At 41.3% G+C, this 27,297-nt stretch overlaps 2 long non-coding RNA genes across 2 annotated transcripts in view; both read right to left on the bottom strand.

Annotated features, from left to right (window-relative positions):
* The window catches only part of LOC137322594 (uncharacterized), a 29,343-nt gene extending 25,933 nt beyond the window's left edge, over nucleotides 1-3,410 (bottom strand). The window contains exon 1 of the long non-coding RNA XR_010963197.1: nucleotides 3,336-3,410. This is a non-coding gene — a long non-coding RNA (uncharacterized lncRNA). The remainder of the gene's footprint in view (nucleotides 1-3,335) is intronic.
* A 2,278-nt stretch (nucleotides 3,411-5,688) lies between these two features.
* On the bottom strand, nucleotides 5,689-26,911 carry LOC137322593 (uncharacterized). The gene is made up of 3 exons (XR_010963196.1): nucleotides 26,869-26,911; nucleotides 7,414-7,508; nucleotides 5,689-5,806 (listed from the first exon to the last, which is right to left on the bottom strand). It is a non-coding gene; the product is annotated as an uncharacterized lncRNA (long non-coding RNA).
* Nucleotides 26,912-27,297: the final 386 nt, after the last annotated feature.

The raw sequence follows: 27,297 nt of genomic DNA, 5'->3' as shown, positions 1-27,297 counted from the left end.
TGCTCAAAAAAAAAAACACCCACATCCCACCTGTCCTTTCCAATCACCACCCTTCGTTTCCTCTCCAAGATCCTTGGACATTTTATCACCTCCCAGTTCTGCACCCATCTCCATTCAAACTCCTCCAATCTGGCACCTGCCCTGCTCGCAGCACCAAAATAGCCTTAGTTAAACTCGCAAATTAAATTTTCTGTGATTGTAGTGCATTATCCATTCTTGTCCTCTGCAACCTTTCTGCAATATTTGACCGCACCATTCCCATTTAACACCTCTCCTCCATAATCCAGGTCAACATGACTGCCCTTGCATGGTTTCATTACTACCTAGCCAATGCATCTCCAGAAATAGTTTTTCTTCCCTTCCCCATATTGTCATCCCAGAGTCCCCCAAAGATATACATTGGATGGCTCCTCCTCCTTTTCAACCATCTAAAAATCTGTAGTAACATATAACTGAATTACTGAAACTATTTAGTAAAATATAATAGAGCTATTAAATGCCTGTTTTTTCTTATTATGGGGTTTTGTACCACTTGCAATGTAGGGCATGTCCATTCAAAGGGTGCACACAACAGCTAGGAGATCAAAATGTCCTTCTCTCAAATAAGTGCCTAGATTTCCAGTCCCCACCGACTAATTTTTTTGTCCAATCTGGAGTAAGCGGAGAGTGGAAAATTGCTCAGAGATGCACTATACCATTAACCCAGCATTGTGTGTCTTCCTCCAATTTCACAGTGACCAGGCCCAGCAGCAGAATTTATACCAACACATATATGGACAGCCGTATCTCACATGTATGCACATTTGGGAAATATGTCCTCCAAGGTATTTCTTGTAACCTGTGACATTTGAACGTTGGACACAAAGGACACTGTTATGCCCAGACGTCCAATGTTCAGAGGTCAGTGGAGGGGCAAAGGAGTGATTCTGAACACCATGGTCTTTGCAATCACTCACAAGAGTACTGCCTTGCAGAAAGTTTAACAATTTGTCTCCATTTTACCGGTAGCTCAGAGGTAACTAGCATCAGTCCCCATTTCAGTGCGGCTCCCTAACAGAGGCAAAGGAGCCCGTCTCAAAAATGTTAGTGACCCCAACAGTAGATGATCATCCAGATGCATCTACATGGTGGGCACCCTACTGGAGGTGTACCCAATCAAAGGAGACCAGGAGGACTCTTAATAGCACTGTGTACATGACATTCTTTACTTACTAAAACAGAGGGCGTAAAAGCCACAGTGTGCTTATTGCTTTTATACAAGGTCCATTATTTGCTTGACAGATCTCCCATCTTCCTCTCCATATTCATCATCTAAGCTGAACAGTTAATTGGAGTGCTGGGGCTCCGTTGTAGGTAAATTATGAATATACGAACAATGACAGACAGGAAAAGACCCTCTGATCCATCCAGCCTGTCCCACACAATTTGTGATATTGTGCATCACAATAAGTATACTCCCTACCCCACCCAAAACCATGTGATCTCCTAGTAGCGGTAACAAAAACAGATTTAAAAAACCCAAGCCAATTTGCAAAAAAATCTGGGAAATTCCTCTCCAACCTCCTTAGGTGATCAAAACTCGTCCAGGAGATTACTCAGTACTTTTGTATTGTATTCATTAACATAAGTATTTCCTCTACAGCCATTTCACATTTCTTTTAATAGCCACATACTGTTTTTTTCAGTGTTTTAATGCATCTGGCAGTCAAGAGAGAGCAAATATACGTTAAAGTGTGTGAATTACCATGCTGCTCATCCAAAACAACTAACTTTCTTCTTTACCTCAAATCACAATTTAAAGATCTCGGGTCTTATCTGTGCGTTCAATCAGATCCGCCGCATTCTATTCTTGCTTTTGTTATTTTTCCAAATAAGATTAATGGAAAGCAACACTAAAATCAGAACTTTCCAAATAATCAGCTTGTGCATTACATAAACCATGCTACCTTCTTCTACAATACAAAGAGCAGAAATCATGAATAAATGGCATCACAACATCAATGTAAAGGCATCATGTCGTCAGTTATAAATGGAGTGAGGAATATATGTGCATGTTACAACTTAGGCTACTAATTACATAATTATCCCAGAGTGAAGACAATCTTAATTCAGGGCAAAGCTGCCCAGCCCTAAGATCATTTCAACTGAAACATGAGTTAGAATAGATGTAAATCTGAAGGGACAATGGTTTATAAAAGCCTTTGTAATTGGGGTACAAGCCACAACATAAGTCCTCTACTTTTACTTATGATGTGGAGATGCCGGTGATGGACTGGGGTGGACAAATGTAAGGAATCTTACAACACCAGGTTATAGTCCAACAAATTTATTTTAAAATCACAAGCTTTCGGAGATTATCCCCTTCGTCAGGTGATGAAGGGGATAATCTCCGAAAGCTTGTGATTTTAAAATAAATTTGTTGGACTATAACCTGGTGTTGTAAGATTCCTTGCTTTTACTTAGCTTAGAAATGTTCAAATGATGACAGCCATATATTCCAGGCAACAGATCGTCGGTTACTGACTTCAGGTACACTTCATATGGATACACCAGTTTTCATTTATCAGGACTGTGTATCACCTTCAACTTCTAGATAAGTAATATGGATCTACTCAATAAGCACTTTACCAATAACCGGTTATCACTGTGAAATTATGTTGTTTCCCAAACTGGCTGGAGTACTGGATATGAGCTTGCAATTTCCGATCAGATCTGCCCAGTTTCTGTCCCACCAAATCTCCATGCACTTTGCATCAGGCACAAGTTCCTATGGACAAAGAACGTCAATGTTCGAAGCGCCTGACTCAAAAAGGGTGGGAGTTAAACGTTAATGTGGGGATGGGGATTATTTCTCAACAATCTGTTGTTGAAAAAGAAATGCAGCTCTTTTCTCTAGAAGAGAGAAAAAAAGAAAAGAGAAGAGAAGGCTGGGAGCTGACCTGATAGAGGCTTTTAAAATTACAAAGGGGTTTGATAGGGTAGAAGTGGAGATGATGTTTCCACTTGTGGGGGAGTCCAAAACCAGGGGACCATAAATGTAAGTTAGTTATTAATAAATCCAATAAGGAATTCAGGAGAAACTTATTTACCCAGAGAGTGGTTAGAATGTGGAACTTTTTACCACATGGAGTAGTTGAGGCGAACAGCATAGGTGCATTTAAGGAGGAGCTAGATAAGTACATGAGAGGGAAAGGAATAGAAGGATATGTTGGTAGGGTGAGATGAAGTAAGGTGGGAGGAGATTCATGTGCAGGATAAACACTGGCATAGACCTGTTGGGCCAAATGGCCTGTTTTCGTGCTGGAAAATTCTATTTAATATATAATCTTACTTACGTGCTGCTCCCTCATCACACGGCTGCAACATTCAGCCATTCTTGGCTTTATAAAGGCGGTACTTCTAATTTCCAAGCCTCCCCAGTGCACTGCTCCAGTTGTGCATGGGATTTGCATTATTCAACCGCCAATGGATATTATATGAGTTGACCCTGCAAATTACAGGAGGGTCAGCGCTGCAGAGGATTGGTCAACGTAAGTCCCGAATCACGGCCGCAAAACCACCGTAAACGGGCTTGTGGAATCTTGTGACCGCCGTTTGTATCATCTTAATCCCTGGTGCATTTCTGCTTCGTAACACACCGCAACCTGTACATTTGCCTTGCTAATATATATGCAATTGAACTTTGTGATTTATGACATTATCTGAACTCCTGAAATGTATTTCAGCCTTGTATCTCTTTCCAACCCAACTTATTAAAACAGAAAAATGCTGAGAATACACAATGGGTTAGTCAATATCTTGAATGTGATAGACAAATGAATGTTTCAGATTGTTTTTATTTCCAACAGTTGCAGTTTTTCCTCTACTTCCTAACCCAGATAATATTTTATTCTATACTGTCAGTGAAAGTCATTTGTTCATAACATATCTATGAATGCATATGAGAAAGTCACGGTAATTTGTAACTTGCCTTAACCAGGATTTAAAAATGCCACTGTCTTCTCTGAAATGAGAACTCGTGAACCTTTAAATATTTATGCGCCAACATGTGAACTTGAATCAACATACACACACACTAATGCATCCAGAGCTCTTCAAAAAGATTAAATAACCTAATTATGTCTTCAGACCATCTTTAATAATAAGTAATTTAAATGTACTAACTGTACATATGTTCATGTAGACATACAGGGAAAGAAAGAAAGGTTAGCACTGAAACATAAATCAGAGTAGTTCATTTGCAGTGGCCTTACATCTCATCTCAGTTAAGCTTACAGTAAAAATATCATGAATGAAGTTGAAGGTAAAAGGTAGATTTATTTGATTTATCGTCAGTGACTTTGACAGAAATGTGGAAGTATACTATATTAGCTAAGGTTGGATGTTCCATGAAGAAATGGCCTATTTTCTCCATGATAAATGGAGTACATTTATAGATGAAGCCCTGAGGGTGAAAAATAGCACAAAATTTAAGTTAAATAAAATCTCTATGCATTTTAACCTTTTGAGTACCACAGCAGCATTTCTGCAGAAAAATTATTTTAAAACATGACTATTTTTCTAGTAAAGATTAAATTATAGTATTCGCACTGTGTAGTAGAGGTTAGGGTTAAGTACATCATTGCAAAAATAAATTGTTCCATTTCTAAGCACTGATATCCTTCATCTTGATGAGCACAAAATTACATCAAAATATAATATAAAAATCTACATTAAAAAATGTAGATAATCTGGGATAGTTTGTTCTGTACATTGTAATAGTGCAACATAATGTTACAGTGAGGGCTGGAAGAGTTTGTGTTCTGTCATTCATATTTGAATCAATGCTTATGAACAGTGGGAAGGCAGCAGCAGAATGGTTTCCCTCCCCCCCCCCCCCTACGAGGAAGGAAATGTTGCTTTAAGCAGGCTCCAGTGGAGGCTGGTTCCAGGGAACGGGTCTCAGGTCCAGAAGTCGTTTCATTAACTCGGACGGGCAGTGGAGGAGAGATATGTTGATCCAGCTCCTGTGATTGAAAAGAACCCTAGCACAGGTGGGGCAGAAGGTATAAAAGCCCCTCCCTGTAAATTTATCAGTGGGAAACTAGGCTCTTGACACAGGGAACCTTGTGAAATAGGATTAAACCTCACACTTCCTCCCATGAGTGCGTGCGTGCAACAGTTTGGTTGATGATCGAGGGGAATTCCCCACGTTGTAAATAAATTCTGTTCATTTTCTCAAATCCACATCTCACTGCTGCTGTATGCTTTTACACATTGAACTGACAAACTTTGTGTGAAGCTGGCTCCGACCTGCGTCTTGCATGCATTTAAGGGGAAACTAGATAAGCACATGAGGGAGAAAGGAATAGAAGGATATGCTGATAGGGTTAGATGCAGAGGGGTGGGAAAAGGCTTGTGTGGAGCATAAATGCTGGCATAGACCAGTTGGGCCGAATGGCCTGTTTCTGTGGTGTAGACTCTATGTAATTCTATGTAATTACATGTTTGGCTCTGTATATTTCTCTAATTACACTAAGATTTTTTATCTATTATTTGATGATATTTGTGATCATCAAGGTAAGTGAGGAAAGCTGCATGTTTCTACTTTTATCATCCAGTTTCATTATCAAATATTCTAGATCAGTTGTAATGTAACTTTTGTTGAAATAGAGCAAAGTTGGATAAAGAAAAGCAATTTACCGAGAAACCAGAGCAGGAAAGCAGGTTATCATTTTGGAATTCTCAAATATATCTGTTTCTTCAATAGGCATTGCCAGGAAACGGTAACCATTCACTGTCCAGTTGGCTCACATTTAAGGGGAAGCTGGATACACACGAGGGAAAAAGAAATAGAATGTTATGCTGATAGGGTGAGATGAAGAGGAGTGGGAGGAGGCTTGTGTGGAGCACAAACACCGGCATCAACCATTTGGGCCGAATGGCCTGTTTCTGTGCTGTACATTCTATGCAATTCTACGTCATTCTGGGCAGCTCATCCCAATGGCTCGCCTCTTAATTTTTCACTGTTCTATCATTAACGTAACCGTAGAGGTCCTTCCCAGGAACTGTAAAGCAAACCAGCCTGAGAACAACAGGACTTGCACCATTAACTGCCTTAGCCAGAATTCTTCCATTTATCTTTAAATTTCCTGCACCAACATTTATAAGCACAGTAGAAGTCTCCTTGCTGCCTTAGCTGATATAATTATTAAAGATAAAATACATTTAAACACTTCATTCTCAAACATTTGCCCTGTGTTCAGGTTACAGTATTCACATTTCTCAAAGATATTGGGGTAGAGTTTCCGCTTTGGGTGCAATCGGCAAATTGGACACAAATTGTCCTTGAAATTGCACTGGTTTAGGTTACATTCAAATTTCCGCTAAAATGTATTTGCATAATTGCAAACGTAAAATCTTCCATGAACCAGCGCAATTGGGCAGCTTAATAGAACGTAATCATTTTTTTTTTCTTAGCATTAAAAAGTATTCCTTGGTGCATTTAAGAGCGGTAACCTGGTGCAGTTTCATTTATACAGCTGAAAATGGGTTTATCTCAAAAAATAAGCATTTTTAAGAAGGGTGTCCAGTCCTCCAACTGTGAGTAACCTGATTTAAAATCACTGAAAATGACTTAATATAACTATACTGAACCATTTAATAGTTTTATTGGTGTGCACTAGTCAGTTTTTTCGTAAATTAAATATTTTTTGATATGTAAAAATGTTTAAAACGTGCCTACTAGTGCCTGTGCGCCCAAGAAAATGAGCATAGTTTGAAGACCCCCGCCTCGAACGGCCGCAATCTGCGGAAACTCGACGTCCTCGTTATTTCGATTTGGGGGCCTGGCCAGTTTAGTGGGCGGGGCCGTTTTCGGGCGCAATGATTTTTAAACCAGCTCAGAAGATCGCGGAAACTCGATTTACGCTTGACGTAACTTGCGCTTGATTTTCCGCGTTTGTCTGCGCTGATTCGGGCGAACTGCGCTGATAAAACCAGCGCAATCTAGCGGAAACTCTACCCCATTTCATTTAAAACCCAGTTTTTAGAAACATCACCAAAGCACTGTCTAGATTTTATTTAAAACACTCTCAGTACTTCCCCACCAATGTGCCTTTACCCCAGCTTCAGCATAGTATCACATAATACACCAATTTAAGATCTTTATTTCTCATTCCAGTTATCCTATGGCCTCGCTGAGTAAGATTGCCAATTTAGTGTCAACTTAAGATGATTTGCAGGCAATATTATGCTGTGGATTCGTACCCATTTAGCGCTGAGGTTGAGATCGTCCCAAAACCTATTTCACCTGAGAATCTCATAACCACCAGACGGAGGAGGCTTTGATCCATCCACCTGGACTGAAGACAAATCCAGGTTCTAGAGATGAAAAAGCAATATTAAGTCCACTGCATCAACAAGTCCTCTTACCTACTTATTATTGATTCAAGCAGGGAAGACAGGCATGCTGCCATATAAAACTTCAGCTCTTGTCCAGAGGTTCATAAAAATGTTAATGTTGAGTCCTGAAAGGAAGGAAAAACCTTTTTAGGAAATGAGTAAACGGAGAACGAATGGATGCCTAGGTGCAGGCCTTGGGTAACTTACCTAAAACAACTTGAATATGCACACAATACATTTAACGATCAATGTCCCATGGTGAGATAGATGTAGAGCATTAGGATGAGGAGAGTTAGGGACCAAAGGCACGTATGGAGAGTTAGGTTTTGGGGAGGCTTTTGAACTTGAGGAGAGAGGTAGCAAAGCGGAGGGGTTTGGGGAGAAATCTGAACACGGGGAGAGAAGTAGCAAGGCATAGGGGTTTGGGAAAGAGTCCCAGAATGTAGGCCCTAGACAACTGGAATGGAGGGGAGGGGATGCAAAGAATAACAACAACAACTTGCATTTATATAGCGCCTTTAATGTAACAAAACATCCCAAGGCACTTCACAGGAGGGTTTTCAAACAAAATTTGACACCAAGCCACATAAGGACAGGTGACCAAAAGCTTGGTCAAAGAGATAAGTTTTAAGGAATATCTATAAGGAGAAGAGAGAGGCGGAGGGGTTTACGGAGGGAATTCCAGAGCTTAGGGCCTAGGCAGCTGAAGGCACGGCCGCCAACAGTGGGGCGATTAAAATCGGGGTTGCGCAAGAGGCCAGAATTGGAGGAGCGCAGAGATCTCGGAGGGTTGTAGGGATGGAAAAGATCACAGAGGTAGGGAGGAGAGAGGCCATGGAGGGATTTGAAAACAAGGATGAGAATTTTAAATTCGAAGCGTTCCCAGACCGGGAGCCAACGTAGATCAGTGAGCGCCCAGGTGATGGGAGAACGGGACCTGGTAGAAGATGGGAGGCCTGCCAGGAGAGCATTGGAAGAGTCGAATCAAAGGCATGGATGAGCGTTTCAGCAGCAGATAAGCTGAGGCAGGGGCAGAGGCAGAGGCTAAAGTCAATCAAATGGAGAGCATGTACTGGCATGTAGGGCTAGAGGAGGTTGCAAATGTAGTGAGGGGCGAGGCCTTGGATGAATATACAAGGATGTGAATCAAGGTTTCAGTGGCAGTGAGGGTGAGGTAAGGGCAGAGGTGGCAGCTGTAATGGAGATAGAAACAGGCAGCCTTTGTGTTGGGTAGTTTATGAGGCCAGCTCAGAGCGAAAATGGAATCCCAACATTGCACACTGTTGAGTTCAGCCTAAAAATGAGCAGCTGAGCAGGGTCACAGAATTGAGGGCTGGAGAGGTGGAGTTGGGGGCTAGAGTGGTGGAGAGGTGGAGTTGGGGGCTGGAATGGTGGATTTGGGGGCTAGAGTGGTGGAGAGGTACAGCTAGGTGTTATCAACATACATATGGAAGCTGACATCATGTCTGCAGGTATTATTGCCAAGGGGCGGTGTCCAGACATGGATAAGGAGGGACCACAAGATCTAAGACTCTTGGGCCACCCCCAAGGTGACCTGTGTGGATAGGATGAAATGCCATTGCAGGCGCTGTGCTGGCTGTGATGGGACAGTTAGGAGTGCAACTTGTCGAAAACTCTGCTGCTCACATCTTATCCTGCATGAAGTTTTGCTCCCCCTCACAAGTGCCTTAAAAAATGTTTTTAATGCAAACTTTACTGTCCTGGCAATTAATGGAGGTATATTTAATATTACATTAAAATCAACGCTTGATACATTTTCCTGAAACATAGGGAATTAAATTAAGATAATTAATACTTGCATTCATATATAGCACCTAGTTATGTTGAAACATCTTCTGATGGATCCTAAACTTAAGATAAGTGATGATGTGGAGATGCCGGTGATGGACTGGGGTTGACAATTGTAAACAATTTTACAACACCAAGTTATAGTCCAGCAATTTTATTTTAAATTCACAAGCTTTCGGAGGCTTCCTCCTTCCTCAGGTGATTTTCACATCGTTCACCTGAAGAAGGAGGAAGCCTCCGAAAGCTTGTGAATTTAAAATAAAATTGCTGGACTATAACTTGGTGTTGTAAAATTGTTTACAATAAGATAAGTGAGGTTTCCCTGCTAGGCCAGGCTCCCTTCCCAGACGTAACTGACTAAAATGTGGGTCTAAGTTCTCTTGTTTCCTGTCCCACAGGAAGTTGGGGGGGTTGTTTCCTTATCTGTCTCCTTTTCTGGAGGTTGACCAGAACAGCTGCCAATTAAGACTGCTGCCATGCTCTCCTTTTGAATCTAGCTTCACGCCAAGTTCAATAGGAAAGGACATTCCAATCCCCGAAGGTGCGAATGTTTATGGGAGTGTCTGAGATGAAATAACAACAACTCAATTGTCCCAGATCGTCATGAGTAAATTTTAATCTCTGGTTTACTAACGAGTCAGTCCTCTCTTGGTCCCGGAGCTCCAGCATGTGGCTGTGGAGGGGTTCAAATTTTTATCAACACCCTTTTATTTTAAATAAGCACTTTAACATTAATCAGATCCAAAACCTTTTGTGGAGAAAATTCTCAAAAAATCCCAAGGGATTATCATTGAAATGTTAAAGGAAATAAGTGTGACACTTACAGGCCATAATTTTGCTGTAACAGGGCATCTAACGGCATCTGCCGTTAGCTAGACTTGCCCTTGCATGTTTAGGTTTTTTAATTTTTTGCACAGCAAGTTGCTGAAAGTGCGAGCTGATAACATCGCAGTGAGGAAAACAGGACATCTGGGATCTGAGTATCTCCTTGACCAATCAGATTGAAGGATTGGGAAATGAACAGCGCAAGAACGGAGAAGGAAGTGTAAATTAGAGTGAGTGAATTCAATGTCAAATCAGGTACAGAAAGAGAAATAAAGAGAGGGAAAGAAAGATTGGATTAAGAGAGAGAGAAATGAGACAGAAAGGAAAAGCAAAAAAAATTAAAGATTTTTGAAGTTTGCATTTTAAAATCTCCAACAACAATTAAAACCTAAAGGAATGACGCTTCACACTTGTAATAGTTAATTTTCAGTGCCAGAGGTGTTGACTGGCAGTAATTGACACTTATCACATTGTTTAAAGGATACTTAGGCTGAAATGGTCAAGTCCTAACTTTCTGTGGCGAGTTTAGTTCATATCTATCGCGCAAATACAAGAACTTCACGCCATTCAATGTATTTCAGTGGTGAGGCAGACAGCGAGATGCTGTTTTCACGAAGCTAAGACCGCAGCGGCGTATCTCAGACAACAACTTTTGGATATTTGAGTTTATCCACACATCTGCCCCTCGCCTGAAGTTGCTGTACCATTTGTGCATAAATAACGGCAAGTGCCATTCGCTTCACCGTTATTTTGACAGCAAATTCTGGTCCATTATATTACGAACAGATTTCCTGTGATATTTCTTATAGTGAATCAGATGGTTCGCTGTTTTCTAATAGGGGTGTGATGGGGGGAAATATTCAGGGAATTGTGGCACTTACACGAAATGTTGAGAGAAAATAAGTATCACACCTACAGGAAGCAAGTGCTCTGCTCACGACTTCTAATAGTCCAGGGGTACTCGAGTGGAGACCTACAACCTATGTGCATTGCTCTTCCCTACTTACTTTTCTTCCCGATGCTATTTCAAATCTAGCGAGCCTGCGATTCCAATTGCTAATAAGCTACGCTCAAGTTCTTAACTAGAGACCCCAACCATAGCTCATGAGACCCACAAAATATGGTTTACCACTACTGCCAGCTCTCCAACATTAAAGAGTGCTATTAATAATCGTAATATTGTACGTGTGCCCTGACTGTACTATGTTGATGTAAAGCTGTCCTTAATTGAATGTGACTTCCATGTGGTTGCACTTAACTGTTAACTGACTCAAGCTCAGAATTGGAAAACAGTTTAAATTAACTATTTTACAGATATATAAAACATGAACAATGGTAAGTATATAGCACAGATTTTATGGAGACACAGTGCAGGCTGACAGTCCCAGGAAATGTGACAGGGAACTAGAGGGATTTTTGGCAGAGAAGGTTACATAGAAATGTAGAGAAATTACAACAAGGAAACAGGCTGTTCGGCCCAACCAGTCCGCGTTGGTGTTTATCCTCCACACGGGCTGTAGTCCTAATCCCGTGTACCTGCTCTGTTCCCATGTCTCTTTATTCCCCTTTCCTTCAACCACCTACGCACCCTATTCTTAAATACTGACTTGGTCTCTGCTTCAATCACTAACTGTGGTAATGAATTCCACAGCCTCACAACGCTCCTGTTCTCTGTCCTTAGGGGTATGAGAGTGTAGGGTATGTTATTATTATGGACCATGATGTTCTCTTCCGCTCCAGTGCATCCCTACGTCCCTGTACATCCCTATGTTCCGAAGTGTTACCTCAAATAATGTGCCAGGTGGTACTGAGGAGTAAATGTCCCCTTGATGGGACGGCAGGCCAGACAACTGGGCATGGAGTTAAGTGTGCGTGATTAGTTCTTCACCCCATTTTTTGGTTATTAATTTTAATGACTGAAAAATTAGGAGGGCCATGAATCGGGCATGCTGGCCTTCCTGTCTGCCTTCACTCCATGTGAAGGCCTGGGCGAGGAGCACTGATTTGTAAAATTTAAACAAACAAACAGTCAGCCTAATAAGTGTGCTTAATTTTCCTTCTCCGAAAAATATGGCAGATCTACATCAGCTGCACCAGTTTAATGTAAACCTGCTGACGGGCACTGGGATACAAATCCAATAGCCAGAGGAGGATCTTTTTAATTCCAAACTAAAATTGTTTTCATAATACATGAATATTATAAGATGCATTGGCTGCAAGTTTGCAAAACAAATGCAAATTAGTGCCTACAATGTAAATGGGGCCTCTGTCTGGGGAAGAGGTTATCTACTGTATTTCTCAATTCAGTAATTCCAAACAGAAACAATGTCTTTGTCAGCAGTTTGACTAATTATATGGCTCTAGGGTCCGACAGCTTAACAAGTAGGTTATATGAACAGATATGGAGATGACGTGTTCTCATTTAAGAAAGAGGCTCAATAGGATTGATAGGATGGCCACAGAATTCTGAAGATGTGAATGAGAAGTGTCCTGCTGATAACTAGAAAGTGAGCAATATCCACAAAAAGATACGGGGCATAAATTTAGCCTGGAAAAATGGGTGGGTCGGGGGATTAAAAATTGCAATAATTTCAAACCTGCCCCCCCCCCCACCGCAACCCGTCCATTTCCGGTTTTCACAGGGGCGGGCAACCAACCCGCTCTCAGGAGGCGGGTTGGTCACTAAAACCTTTCAAGGAGGCTGCGGGCCCCCATTTTTTCAGGTTTGGAGATTTTAGCCTCGGGGGCCGGGATTCCCGGGCCTTCTCCTTCACGCTGTGAGAGAGGAGGCAAGAAGGCACGAAACGGCAGGTAAGTGTCATTATCGCACAGCATGTGGGCCCGGAGGAGCAGGAGTGCATGACTGACCCCCAATCACCCTCCCGATTACCCCCAATGACTCCCAAACACCCCCCCACGACTAACATTCCCCTCCCCCCCACGACTAACATTCCCCTCCCCCCCCACGACTAACATTCCCCTCCCCCCCCCCACGACTAACATTCCCCTCCCCCCCCCCACGACTAACATTCCCCTCCCCCCCCACGACTAACATTCCCCTCCCCCCCCCCACGACTAACATTCCCCTCCACCCCCCACGACTAACATTCCCCTCCCCCCCCCACGACTAACATTCCCCTCCCCCACCCCACGACTAATATTCCCCTCCCCCCACCCCACGACTAACATTCCCCTCCCCCCACCCCACGACTAACATTCCCCTCCCCCCCATGATTAACATTCCCCCCCGGTAACTCCCATGTCCACCGATGTCCCCATGCTCCTCACCCCATCCATCCAATCTAAGACTTACCTGAACATTTACCTCTTCCTTGCTCTTCTCCCATCCAACAGCCTGTCAATCAAGCTGGCCTGTCAGGTGGGAAACTGTCAAAAACAATAAAAGACGCCCTTACGTCAAAATCATAGGACACCCAAGAAACTCGTACTTCCGGGTTTCCCGTCCGCAATTCGATCCCCTCCCCTCCTTCCCGGCTCCGGGACTAAAATTATGCCCATGGTCATAGAAAACATGCTTTACAAATCTAAAGCATATCTGGACAAAATATCCCCGCAGATCTAGGAATCTTACTGCAAACTGAAAACCTATTACAGCAAAGTGTCCTGTAAACTGGTTTTTAGAATAGACACATTTTGAAAAGAAAAATGTCTTCAGATATTTGGAAAAATAACTGATGCATGTTCAAGATAGGAGTTGGTTTCCAGTCTGCTCCCCAGTGCTACACTAAAAGGACAAGTAATCAATCTTTTTTAATACATTAGAAGCTATTTGCACAGCATACATCGCACTTCAAATGTATCTGTAGCACCAAAATGTCATGATTTTCTGATTGATTCCTGGGAAAATTAAGCCAGTCAAAAAACATTTCACCGTGATCCATTTATGTCGATTGGCTCCAAATTCCAAAAAAAAATTTCACTCCTATCCATTTACTTCAGGCTCACCAAACCCGCCCCAAACTTTTGCCACATCCTCTGACTCACCATGAGCAATGCCAAGGGAGATCCACCAACATGAATCATTCTGACTGCCTTCTTTCCTCAATTTGATCCTTTGCCTCAGCTGCTTTTGTAGTTGCACCAAGTCACCTCAAGGGCTAGAGGAGGTTGTCACAGGACAAAATTGCCAATCCCACTTTATGGGCTGTTGCCAAACTCGCCTACCTAACATTAAGACATTTCAAAAATTCAGCGGCCCAACTTTTGTACATCTTTCCCAATGGAGAACACTGTGTTCACAAAGTTACCGAACCAGATGGAACACATGGAACCAAACTTATCTGGTCAGTTATAACTGGACATTCTGCATTACGTTGGCACTCATTACTTCCTATCGCTCACAGAACTGGTCACAGAAGTTACCGAGGGTGGTTAAAAACTATTTTTATTTTGCAGGAATCATTGAAAATAGATATTTTCTCCTCAAACCATAAGTCACAGATTAAATAACCTGACTTAAAATCATTTCCCTGCTTCCAACATTTAGAAGTACAAAATACAATGTTCTGAACAAAATTAATAACATCTGATGACTTTTAGAGATAATGAACAAACTGATAGAGAACTGTTTTTTCTACTAAAAAAGAATACTCCAAAAAGAAAATATTTATCTGACAGCTTTTCTCCTTTGCCAGCATTTGTGCAACAGGGCATTGGTACGAAAGAGCTCCTGTTTATGTACCATGTCAAAGAGCAAGACTTTTTATACAGATCTCCTCTCTTTACTTGAATAGTAGTATAGTCCCTCCAGGATTTCCCTCCTTTAAGTTAGCCTTTTCTCTGCTGTGGTTGCTTTCATGTACTCTCTCAGATACATATCAATTCGCATGAATGAAACATTCAATTTAACCAGAAGGGTGAAATTTTTTAAATTTTGAAATTGAGACACTGAGAACAAGAGTGATGAGTGATTGGGACTTGATGCGGCATAGGATATAGGCAGCAGAGTTTTGGATGGAGCTGAAGTTTACAAAGGACGAGGGCTGGATAATGAAGGCCGACTAGGAGAGCACTGGAGTAATCAAGTCTGCCAGTGACAAAGACAATAATTAAGGTTTAAGCAGCAAGTGGGTTGAGATAGAAGCATACAGGGGTGATGTTATGGAGGTGGAAGTAGGAGGTGCTTATGATGGTGGCCTTTGTATCGGGTTGGGCACTTAGTTCAGAGTCGAACAGCATGGCAAGGTCGCCAACAATCTGATTCAGCTTGAGACAGTGGCTAGGGAAGTGGATGGTGTCAATGGTGAGGGTACATAATTTGTACAGTGGTCAAAGATAATGGATTCTGTCTTCCCATTTTTAACTTAGCAAAGAGATTTGGGTGTCCATGAACAAAAATCACTTAAAGCTAGTAGACAGGCACAAAAGGTAATGAATTTTGGCCTTTATCTCAAGGAGGCTGGAATACAAAAGGGGAGGAAGCTAAGCTTCAGTTGCGTAGAGCCTTGGTCAGACCCTATCTGGAGTGCTGTGTTTGGTTCTGGGAACTGCACCTCAGGAAGGATATATTGACCTTGGAGGGGTACAGCGCAGATTCACCAGAATGGTACCTGGGCCTAAAGGGTTAAATTATGAAGACAGGTCGCATAAACTTATGTTGTAATCCCTTATGGAAGACTGAAGATTGAACAGTGATGTAATCAGGGTGTTTAAAATAACAGAAGGATTTGATAGGGTGTATGCAATGAAGCCACTTCCTCTGGTGGGAGAATCCAGAACCCAGAATCCAGGGCACAATCTTAAAATTAGAGCTAGGCCATTTAGGTGTGAAATCAGGAGGCACTGTTTCACACAAACAGTAGTGGAAATCTGGAACTCGCTCCCCCAATAATCTTTGGATGCCAGGTCTATTGAAATTTTCAAGACTGAGATCGATAGAGTCCTGTTAGGTAAGGATATCAAGCAATGTCGATCATAGGCGGGTAAATGAAGTTAAGGTACAGATCAGCCATGATCTGATTGAATGGTGGAACAGGCTCAAGGGGCTGAATTGCCCACACCTATTCCAATAATCCTATGCTATTGTAGTTTTGAGATAATGGGAATTGTTATGTATAATTCTAAGCATTTTTCACCATTGTTATAGAATGGTTTGTATTCAATGCACCCATCAGGGGACTTAGCTAAACAGACACACCGGTGATGCGAGCTCCAGCATCAAAAGGAAGTATTTCTGTCTGCTGCTATCTCAGCCCACTTGCTGCTTAACCCTTAATTCATGTCTTTGTCACTGCCAGACTTGATTGCTCCAGTGCTCTCCTGGTCGCCCTCTATTATCCAGCCCTCGTCCTTTGTAAACTTCAGCTCCATCCAAAACTCTTCTGCCTCTATCCTATGCTGCATCAAGTCCCACTCACTCATCACTCTTGTTCTCACTAAAATGGCTTCCAATCTCCCAGTGTCTCAATTTCAAAATTTTAAAAATTTCACCCTTCTGGTTCAATTGAATGTTTCATTCATGCGAATTGATATGTATCTGTAGGGGGTGGTGGTGTGTGTCAGCTTCACCTCTGACTTCTGAGCGGTTCGAATTGCTCCCACTCCCTGGGTTCTAGACCTTGGACTTATTTGGGGGTTGTGACAAAGTGTAGCAGACAACTGGTTTTGGTGCAAGAAACGTTGATCTTTATTCAAGAGAGAAAATACAACACAACAATCTTAACACTAATAAAATGGGGAACACTTCGGTCCACACAAAGGAAATTACGATAGAAAGATACCTCACCCCTCCCAATCCCACTGTACTAGCTAAGTTGGATTTTAAAGGGCCAGAGATAATGCTCACCAAACAAATCCTTGACAGTAATTCACCCAGAGGTAAGTCAGAAATAGATTGTAGAGTGGAAACTTTGCGGATCTTCGTTTTTCTCCCGTGTTGGTTTTCTTTGGTCGCGGTGGCCCAATATTACCCGGTTGGTTGGTGGCAATATTCGGTTGGTTGTTTCGTAAGGCCCTTGTTGCCGCGAGGTGTCTGATGGTCACTGGGGCTGTTGCTCTGGTTTCTTCTTGTGTCGGCCTGCTTCTAGAGCTGCTGACCTTCCCTGTCGAACGGCTTTCCTGTTGCCCCCTCGCCTTGTTGTTTGCTGAAAGCTGCTCTTCCTTCCAGAGACAGGCAGAACAAGACAAGCAGAACATCAGCGCAAGCAAGAGCCAGAGAGAGAGAGAGGGAGAGGTTTCGAGTTTCCACTTCTATATCCCTCTCTGACAATGGTCTTCGTCACTTTAAAAAAAAACACTTCATGTCTGTTTAAACAGTTCTTACAAAGTCCTTAAGAATCTTTGATGGCTTTTTGATGGTCCCTCATCATGTTGCAATTGCTTCTCCCGATGGGTCATTGTTAATTCCGATTTTTAGAGCTTGTATCACAAGGCTTCCTTTTGTATCCAACGTCCTAGGTGTTAATCGGTTTTGCTTTTAAACAAAGACATGGCCCCACCATGTCTGGGGCAATTGCCTCTTTCAATGGCAGTGAGTGTTGACCACCTGCTGTAGGTTTTGCATTAAAACAGAGACATGTCTGAAGCAGTAATTCTCCCACATTCCACTGTGTGTGTGTTGTTGATTTTGTCTGGTGACCTCTCATCTATCCTTCCATCTTAAGATTTTGGTCAATGGCCAAAGTTTTCCATACCCAGGGAAAAGGTGAATTTCTTTAGGGTTTTTCTCCGAGTTTTGGGGGATCTGTGAATTTTGAGAATCTTACTGCTCCAGTGCTCTCCTGGGCACCCTCTATTATCCAGCCCTCGTCCTTTGTAAATACTATTAAATCCCACATCCTCCAATCTGCACACCAGACCTCGCAAATCTGCCGATCTGAGTTTGTACCAGGCCTGCGATAGAGCGTGCACCAAGGTTCTCTGCTGATGTATTCGAGACCTTGGTGCAAGAGGTGGACAGAAGAAGGGGCATCCTATATCTGCAGGAGGGCAAGAGGCCCTCCAGACATATGCTCAAGAGGCAGTGGGAGGCAGTAGGGGACGAAGTCAATGCCAGGCGCATAGCATCACGAACATGGATGCAGTGCAGGAAAAAGTTCAATGCTTTGACACTGAGTGGTCAAGGTGAGTGAGGTCAACTGTCAACTCCAACCAACTGCACCACTAGCCACATCCACTGCTCCACGCACTCCACCCCCATCACCCACTACCAACAAACTCTTCCAATCAGATGCTTCCTCTCAACCTCACACATTACCACTGTTGCAAGCTGCACATCCACAACTCACAGATCACACACACTGGCAGCTATTCAACCATGACCGGCACATCACGCAAACTTCCTGCAGGACACTGACCAACACACGTCTCGCTTTCTTGCAGGAGAAAGTGGTGCATAACAGGAGGCAGCAAGTGGCAGTGGCTGTTCCGCCATTCAGTGAGATCATGGGTGGTCTGTGACCTAACTCCATATACCCGCCTTAACCCCATATCCCTTAATGCCCTTGGTTAACAAAAATCTATCAATCTCAGATTTAAAATTAACAATTGAGCTAGCATCAACTGCCGTTTGCAGAAGAGCTTTCCAAACCTCTACCACCTTTTGCGTGTAGAAGCATTTCCTAATTTCACTCCTGCAAGTCCTGGCTCTAAATTTTATGCTATGTCCCCTAGTCCTAGTGTTCAAGTATAGGAGACCTCCAAAAACAGATACAAATGCATCAGCATCCAGAAGCAATAATCCAGCAACTAACCTGTAAATCCTGTATGGTCCCTTTAAATAGTGATGGTGGGGGGTCCTCCAGGCTGTCTACGACATGTTCAGCTATTCGTGGTTAAGACAGTGCATTGGCTGGAGCATTGAGTGCCAAAATAGAATCTCTCCCTTTAAATCGGTGTTGCATAGTGATCTAATGCACATTCTCTTTACTTTACATGGTACCGGCGTTGGTTAGCTGCACGTGTGCAAACGCTTTGACCAAGATGGCGTCTGGCGCACATCACGCTAGAAGTGCGCGCGTGCATGCTGGACGCCATTTTGAGACCTTAGGAGGCTGCGTAGCGCCTACAAAATGGGCGCTACGCGGCCGAATTTATGGCCCATTGTGCCTGTAACAGAAGAAGCCAGTTGGCTTAGGAACAGCTAGTCTGAAAGTCAGTGCTCACCTAGAATGGAAGCAGTGATGCATTTCTGTTGGTTTTCATGGGCGTGTAGAATGGTAGGAATCTGATGAATTTCACTGTGAAGATTATTCTGTTTATTCATGCATTTTATTTAAAATAAACTAGTTTGTTGATTTGCACTCATCTCACTAAAGTGTTTTTCAGTCTGTCTTCCGCAAAAACAGAAGAAAGCATGTAGCGCAACAAACAAGATTACAGTAATAAAACAAGGATTCTGTTATGATCCCTGAATCACACTATCATCTAACTAGATAATGGGCAGAAAAAAAAGGTGCACTTCAGAACACACAGGACATGAGGTCCACTTACGGCAACAACCAGAGATGCTAAACTAGAGAATATCTTACACAAAACCCTGTAAAATTGTCACACCCACAGAATAATCAGAAAATATCAGAATTTGCTGGTGAGGACAGGTGGTGACTTTATACAAGAACTCACAGGATCGTTAAAGTCAGTTTTTACCATATTCCAACATAAATTCCCAGATTCTTCAATTTTTTTTTTTGAGTTGGTGGATGAGCAAAAAATGATTCTCCCCCAATCTTTAGAATAAGAAACCGTAAATTCTCCCGAACATGCCTCAATTCAGTGTCCAGTTTGGGATGTTAATTTGTCCTTAAATTCCAGTCTGTAAATAGAAAATTCTCTAAAAGAATATTTTGTTTTATAATCCCACTGCATAGCCTTGAAAGGTCAATATGGACTTGACTTTCTGCACTATTAAGTTTGTACATAAATAAATGTACATCACGTTGCAGACTATACTTGACCAGAACTTTAGAAATAATCTGATATTTAAATAATTCACCACTTTCTTTGACCTCCTTGCCCTCTGAAATTCCCTCCCTCGGCATCCTTTACTTGCCACCTCCTGCCTCCAGTATCCCTGCCTTGCAAACTCCCACCCTGCTTTCAAAAACCTCTTTAACATCCTCCTCTTCAACTCTACTTTCTCCCTTTATCGTTTTGTTAACCCAGTAACCCCACCAGTCCTGGGGTTAGGACTGCCCACTCACATTGCATCACCCTGCAAAGTGTTCTGGGATGTCTCTTTGGATGCAACAGATGCTATATAAATGTAAATTATTGAGTGTCTTGAAATAGATCCTGAAATCAAAAGGCATGATTCCCAGAATCTGAATAGAAGAGATACATTTGACAATTATATTAACAGATAGGGAATTAATAGCAAAAACTATCAACTAGCTCAAAAATGTTAAAGAAAACAAAACAATTTAGGTTTTTTTTAATGCACTTGCTATTCTAAATGGTCAATTATACTATTTATTCTCATTCTGGTTTCACGTCTTTATCTCAAATAATAATTTGCTATTAAGTCAAAAATCTTTATCTGTTTAAATGTAATACTGGATGCATCCAACGCAAACCTCAGTTTTTAGTTCTGGCTGCAAGGTATTAATTTAAAATTTATATAGCATTGAAAAAATAAGTTGAATCATGTATTTTTAATGCATCTTCAGCTATGTCAATAGTAGAGTATTTGCTGTTCCTTTTTCATCACAAGTTTTAACATGAAATTGCAGGTGACAACATATTGATGGAAAGGTAATTTAATTATTAGAGCAGTGAGTGGTCGAATGCATACGCCATTCAACCTGTTATATACATTATTGTCAAACAGAAAGTATCCCTTTAACTTCACTCATTGATATTCTGCAGTTATAAATTCTCTTCTCCTTTATACTTGTACACTGCTGAAGACTCAGGAAGACCGAGAGCCATTGGCACATTGTGTATTCAGGATATAATGCAAGACGCAGCGAATTGTGATGAGATGTTCCATCCCACTTTAGTCAATATTTGGAATCACTTGATCCCCTTAATAGACACTGCAGTAAGAGGAAGAGGGTCTTGTGTGCAGCAAAGTGCTTTGTATACCAATTCAAAGGGAATAAACAAGGTTTATTTCCTTCTGACTCTTACACGGTATGACAGGAGTGTTAAAAACACTCAACCATAACGTGGACACAAAACTGCTGAGCTAAGATACCTCAGTCTCTGTGTAATGTCATTCTGTTCAGTTTAGTAAGCTAACTGTAACCTTGGCATTAATTATTGTACTTTTTAGAATCATAACATTACTTTGCTCTCTGATTAAAATGGTTACACAGTACTGTACAAATAAATTGTGTAACATCACGGTTGATTTGACAAAATGTAGTGCGTTGAAAGCTGTGCATTAATGGGTTATATCACACAACTGATTAAAATTTTTAATTGAGTCTAGTGCAAATATCCTTTAAATTATATAGCGATATGGTTGGTTTCATAAAATGTAATCAGCTGAAAGGTGTTCATTAATGGGTAATACAGCACAGTAGATTAAAATCTATAATTGACCATCAGCGGTTTTTGTTCTTCCTGTACACCTGTAACCTTTAGATTAGACTGAGTCTTAAAGTTGAGATAAATGCAATTCCCATGCTCAGTAATGGTGGCTAATAGACACAAATGAAGAAAGAAAAAAATACTCGTATGCTTTGTTAGACATAAGTGGGACAGGATTAACATTAATCAAACAAAGGGTGAGTACCTAACGATAGAACATTTCAGAAGGTTTATGTAATCATCAATTTTATCATTAATGTGTGGAGTGAATATCAGTGGTTTACTTGCAGTAGATTCAGAGTCAGCTTTACTCTCTGGCAGATTGTGCTGTCTCAAAAGTACCCTGGGAAATTCTCCAATTGTGTATCAATTCCCATTTATACTCTTCAAATGCAGGGTGCGTTTTCCAACCAAAAGTAGGTTGTAAAAATTGGAAATAACTCCTCATTCCACACAAGAACACAAAGAAGCATCTAGCCTTATTGAAATTATTTGCTTTTAAATAACTGCTCAGGTTCTTTATGTGTTCCAGGAACTGAACGCCAAATATTCATAGGGGCCTATCTTTAAACTTCTGGGAATTGTCACCTTCCCAGATCAGTTTATTACACTCCAAAATGTGATGTCGCCTCCTCTTGAAAAAAGAGGTTAAGTTTCTACTGAACAAAATGTTCAGAATCCGTCTGATGGTGGTACTATTTTTGTGGTCAAATTTACTGCTAACACAAAGTAGCAAGAGCTGCAGGGACAAATGATGCAGGGAAAAAAATTCTTTACCCAAATCAACAAGTTTCTTCTTGATGGCAACCAATTATTTACAGAAGCAAATGGCATCTTCTGAAAAACAGATTAACTGATCATTCATTCATTGGCTGCTTATGGGATCTTGAGGTGTGCAAATTGGCTGCTGCATTTGCCTGTATAACTGTGACTACAATTCAAAAGTAATCCATTAGTTGTACAGCGTTTCCCTTCTATGCAAAAGTTCCAATATAAAGTTAATCACAATTTGTTGAACCAAGTCATGGGATGTTGCGAGGATATGTTAAGGTTCCATATAAATACAAGTTCTTTTCTTTGTGGATATGAAAGAGGAATCTTCGAACAGTATTTGCGACTAACAATGTTTCCCTCAGAGAGGGGGAGTCAAAAGAGGGGCGAGAGTGGTTTTGGCTCCTGCTTATAAAGAATTGGAAATATTGTGTGGTGAATGAACCTGTTTTAATGGTGCTATGGGTTCTTTTGATGTGACTCAGACATGGCACAACAAATTAGTTTTAATAAGACAAAGATGAGAACATTCCACACCCGAGAAGCTCAATGCCTATCTGCTTCTAACTCCCTGTTGTCTGAAGAGACAGCCATCCCTACTCTGTGATCCCTGAACTAGCACAACTCTATTTCTCTCTCCACAGATGCTGCATTACCTGCTGAGTGTTTCCAGCATTTTCAGTTTTTATTTCAGATTTCCAGCATCTGCAGTATTTTGCTTTTGTTGCAATGTATTAGCATAGCCTTGTAACTCGAATAACTCTACTGCATAGGTCTACCATTTTCCATCCTCATGAACCAGGTACGCATTAAATTTGATGAGAACAGGTTGGTTTGCGTCAATGCCCGTGTTCCAGTTACTGACTGGAGCCAGAACACAACTCTTTTACTAAAATCTATGTACCACGAATAATAGTAGAATAACTGGCTGTACACATATTGTAGTGGCCATTAATGGTTATCCCTGAAATTGTCAAGAAATAACTAAATCAATAAGGAAGTAAGACACCTTGAAAATCAGTTAGTAGTTTCAATCTCCATTTCTACTGTAGGTATTTTGAACTCTTTTTAGAATAGTAAGTAATAAAAACAGACAAATTTCTCATAGCAGGAGCTGTATATAGGTGAGCAGAATTGTTCTTGGATTCATTCATCTAAATAATAAGCAATGGCAAAGGTGATGTAATGCTATCAAGAACAACCAGGCAGTACCTACAGAACTGGAAAGTAATTCCAAAATGTAAATCCCATTAAGGTACACAACCCTTAAAAAGGGAGTTAATTTTTATTTTTGTCTTTTGGTGCATTAAGAGGCAAAGCATTGGTGCAACTGGAGTCAACATTAACAAGAACAGATGTTTCACAAAAATCACCCCAGTGGCTGCTGAAACCATTGAAGGACCCTGTGCTGCAATCCCAGTGACCAAACCAGAAACTTCCCATAGCCTAATGCATGGTGTAGTAATCCTGCTTCAGCATGTCACGGTTAACTCTATATTTGAACTTCTGCATAGAAAGGAGATGGTGGTGGGTGAGTTTAAACTGCTGGGAGCCCCTTTGACAGTTGAAAAGGGCAAGGAAACAGCGGCCAACCCTTGGATGGCCAAGGCCATCTTGCTACAATTTTCAGGCGGGCCTGTAAATGGGCACTCAGCGCTCCCACACTGCAGTACACCCTCCACCCTCCACCCTCCACCCATTTGTATCAGGTGGTGAGTAGTCTAACCAGTGGTCCTCCTGGCCCCACAAAAATACTGCCACCTGCTGCGTAGGCAACCCCCCCCCACCACTCCCAACCATAGAGTCGCCAGATTTTCAACCCCCCATTCCCCCCCGCCCCAATTTGTTTGAGCGCCAGCACGAACCTTTCAGTGTTAGGCAGCTTGCCAACTGTATGCTAATGAGGCCTGAAGCAGAAAACGGTCCGAGTCTCCCTCTCAATACATTGGGCGGGTGCCATGAATGTACCGTCAACTTGGCGCCCATTTTGGACATAAGTTCAAAATTGACCCCGTGTGTCTTGGTGACATTCGTTGAACCCAGCTGTTTAAGGGAACTTAATTAATGTACACGGTTGAAATGAAGTAAACTAAAACTAATTTACAGTGTTCATATTTGGACAAATTTACCACCAGTGAGAAAACTGAACATCAGCTTTGGGCAGAATAACTGGCTGCACACAAATCGTAGTGGTTATCCCTGAAATTGTCAAGAAATAACTAAATAAGACACCTTGAATGTTAATTAGCAGTTTCAATCTCCATTTCTACTGTCGGCATTTTGAACTCTTTTTAGAATGGTAAAAAGATAAATTTCTCATAGCAGGAGCTGTATCTAGGTGAGCAGGATTGTTCATCTAAATAATAAGCAATGGCAAAGGTGATGTTATGATATTTATACAATTTAAATTTTCTGTAATGGGGGGATATTATTGTATCTGATGGCCTTAAATTTGACAAATCCTCTAAATAGTTTGAAGTTAGCGACAACACCACAACTCTAACTGATCGGTTCTCAAACATAATATGCGCCACGACCTGCAGATATGTTGCGAGTACATGAAGACCCCAGAGAAAAAGGTTCAATGTATGGACAAGACTCGACAGAAATTACAAGTACTGTGCACCGCAATAAAGGTGTCTGCTAGAACTAAATATCTAGACAAAAAGAAAACAATTACAATCAGCCAACGCTGTTTTCAGAAAGGAAGATCTTCCTTGACAGACCTGATAAGAGTTCTTTGAGGTGATAGATATGGTGGAAATGTAGTGGCTGTATTGTGCATGGACTTTCTGAAGGCCTTTGATAAAGTACCACACAGGAGGCCACTGGAGAAGATTAAGGGGTATGGATTAGGGGAAGGGTAGAGTAGGGTTTAAAGGCAGTTCCCTAGAGTGGTTGAAAGTGGACAGCAATGTCCCACAGGGTTCTCCTCACTATGTATTTTGGATTATGGATTTTGATATAGGGCTCGAGGGAGCGGTGTCTAAATTTAAAGATAATACTGCAATAGAAGGCATAGTGAATAACTGAGGAGAAAGGGAAGCTGCAAACGATATTGATAAGATGGTGGGTTGGGCAAAAAAAGTAGCAGATGGAATTCAATGTTAATAAGCGTGAGGTGGTATATTTTGGTTTAAAAAATTATTAATTATACTTTGCACAGTGAAGGTTGGGTGATATGGAAGGGATTTGGAGTTTCAGGTTCATAAGACACTAAAAGTCACACCTCAAATGGATAAGGCCATAAAAATAAATAATGGAATACTGTGTTTTATGGCAAGACATATAGAATATGAAAGTTGAGATGTAATAGTGAATGTATATAAAACCTTAGTGAGACCACAATTGCAACACTGTGTGCAGTTTTGGGCTCCGCACTATAAGAATGTGTTGAGGTGCTAGAGGGTACAGCACAGATTCACTAGGATGCTGCCTGGTATGAGGAAATACAAATACCAAGGGAGGCTTAAAAATTTGGGTCTGTTTTGTAACAGATGAGATTAAAAGGTGATTTGTTGAGGTGTTTAAAATTATGAAGGGATGGGACAGTATAGAAACCATTGTTTCCAGCAATTGAGGATCCAGAATGATCAGGGAACAGAGATTCAAGATTAAATGCAAGAGAATTGGGTCAGATAGCAGGAGAAACTTTTTTTGTACACAAGAGGGTTGTGAAGTTGTGGAATGCACTTCAGTTAGTGATTGAAGCAGAGACTATGTCAACATTTAAGAATAGGTGAGATAGGTGGTTGAAGGGAAGGGGGGTAAAGGGATATGGGAACAGGGCAGACATCTGGGATTAGGACTACTGCTCATGTGGAAGATAAACATAACATGAACTGGTTAGGCCAAAGGGCCTGTTTCCATGTTGCAATTTCTATGTCACATCTTGATTAGACATTTTTTGACTATCACAACATATTTGCTATGAGAAAAAGCAATTCAAGAAGAAAAGAAATGGTTGAAAGACAAGTTAATGTAACAAAATTTAAGTTAAAAAGAAACATATTTACATCTTTTAAAAGAAAAGATCCAAGCAGCATGACCAGCTCAGAGCAGTGTTTCAGGTGGAGTGCACACACACCAAGCAGCCACACCAGTGTTAACATATAACTGGAGTGGCACATCAAGCACATGAGGCCAGTCCATCAAAAAGGCCAATTGATAACCTTAAACTGAGTGAAGGCAAATGACAGACCACCAGCTAATATTGGACTAGCTTCAGTACAGTGCAATATTTCAAGATCACAATACATGAGCTGAAAAGTTACAAAACCATCCCAGCCAAGAAGCCAGTGAGAACTTGGACTCTCAACAATCTAAGGGTAACATTTCACATTATAGTAAAGATTAAAGAAATGGCAAAGTTAGCAAGACCCAAATCACAGTGACTGAATAAGGAGATCACAAGTAATGTAAAACCTTAGATTTATTTTTAAATGAAACAGCAGTCAGGAATATTGCAAGTTAATTGAGGATAACTAAAATTAGTAAGTGAAAGCATATAAACACTTAGAGAGCTTTTATGTTCAGTGAGAGGTTTATTATGAACCAGAAAGACATACTAAGATCTGTTTACAGTACCTGCAGTAGATCACATAGACATTCTGCTTCAACCCCCATGACACAAACACTTCTACTTCCTGAGTTCACAGGGAGGTCAAGTCTCATTCTCTTAAAGTGGCTGCTAATATTACAGAAAAAGTGAGAAGAAAGTAGTAACTGGTAAGGGTTAAGTTTCTTTTTAGCACTGTGCGAAATGGACACTGTTGAAAATCAAATTAATCCTTTTACGGATGTTATGTAGAAATATTATAGAAGATAAGCAAAAGCCAGATGTGTTAAATTAATTCCTTACATCAGTCTTCAGTAATGAACACTGGACAAAATCAAGAAGCAGTCAAACTACATTGGGAATCTATAACATATGTGGATGTCAGTAAAGCATGTGTTATGAAGTAGCTCAAAGCATTAAGTGTCTTCAAGACACTTGGATCAGCTATGATATACCCC

Source organism: Heptranchias perlo, chromosome 6 (assembly GCF_035084215.1).
Source record: "Heptranchias perlo isolate sHepPer1 chromosome 6, sHepPer1.hap1, whole genome shotgun sequence".
Classification (NCBI taxonomy): Eukaryota; Metazoa; Chordata; class Chondrichthyes; order Hexanchiformes; family Hexanchidae; genus Heptranchias; species Heptranchias perlo.
This window is presented reverse-complemented; position numbering and strand designations above follow the sequence as displayed.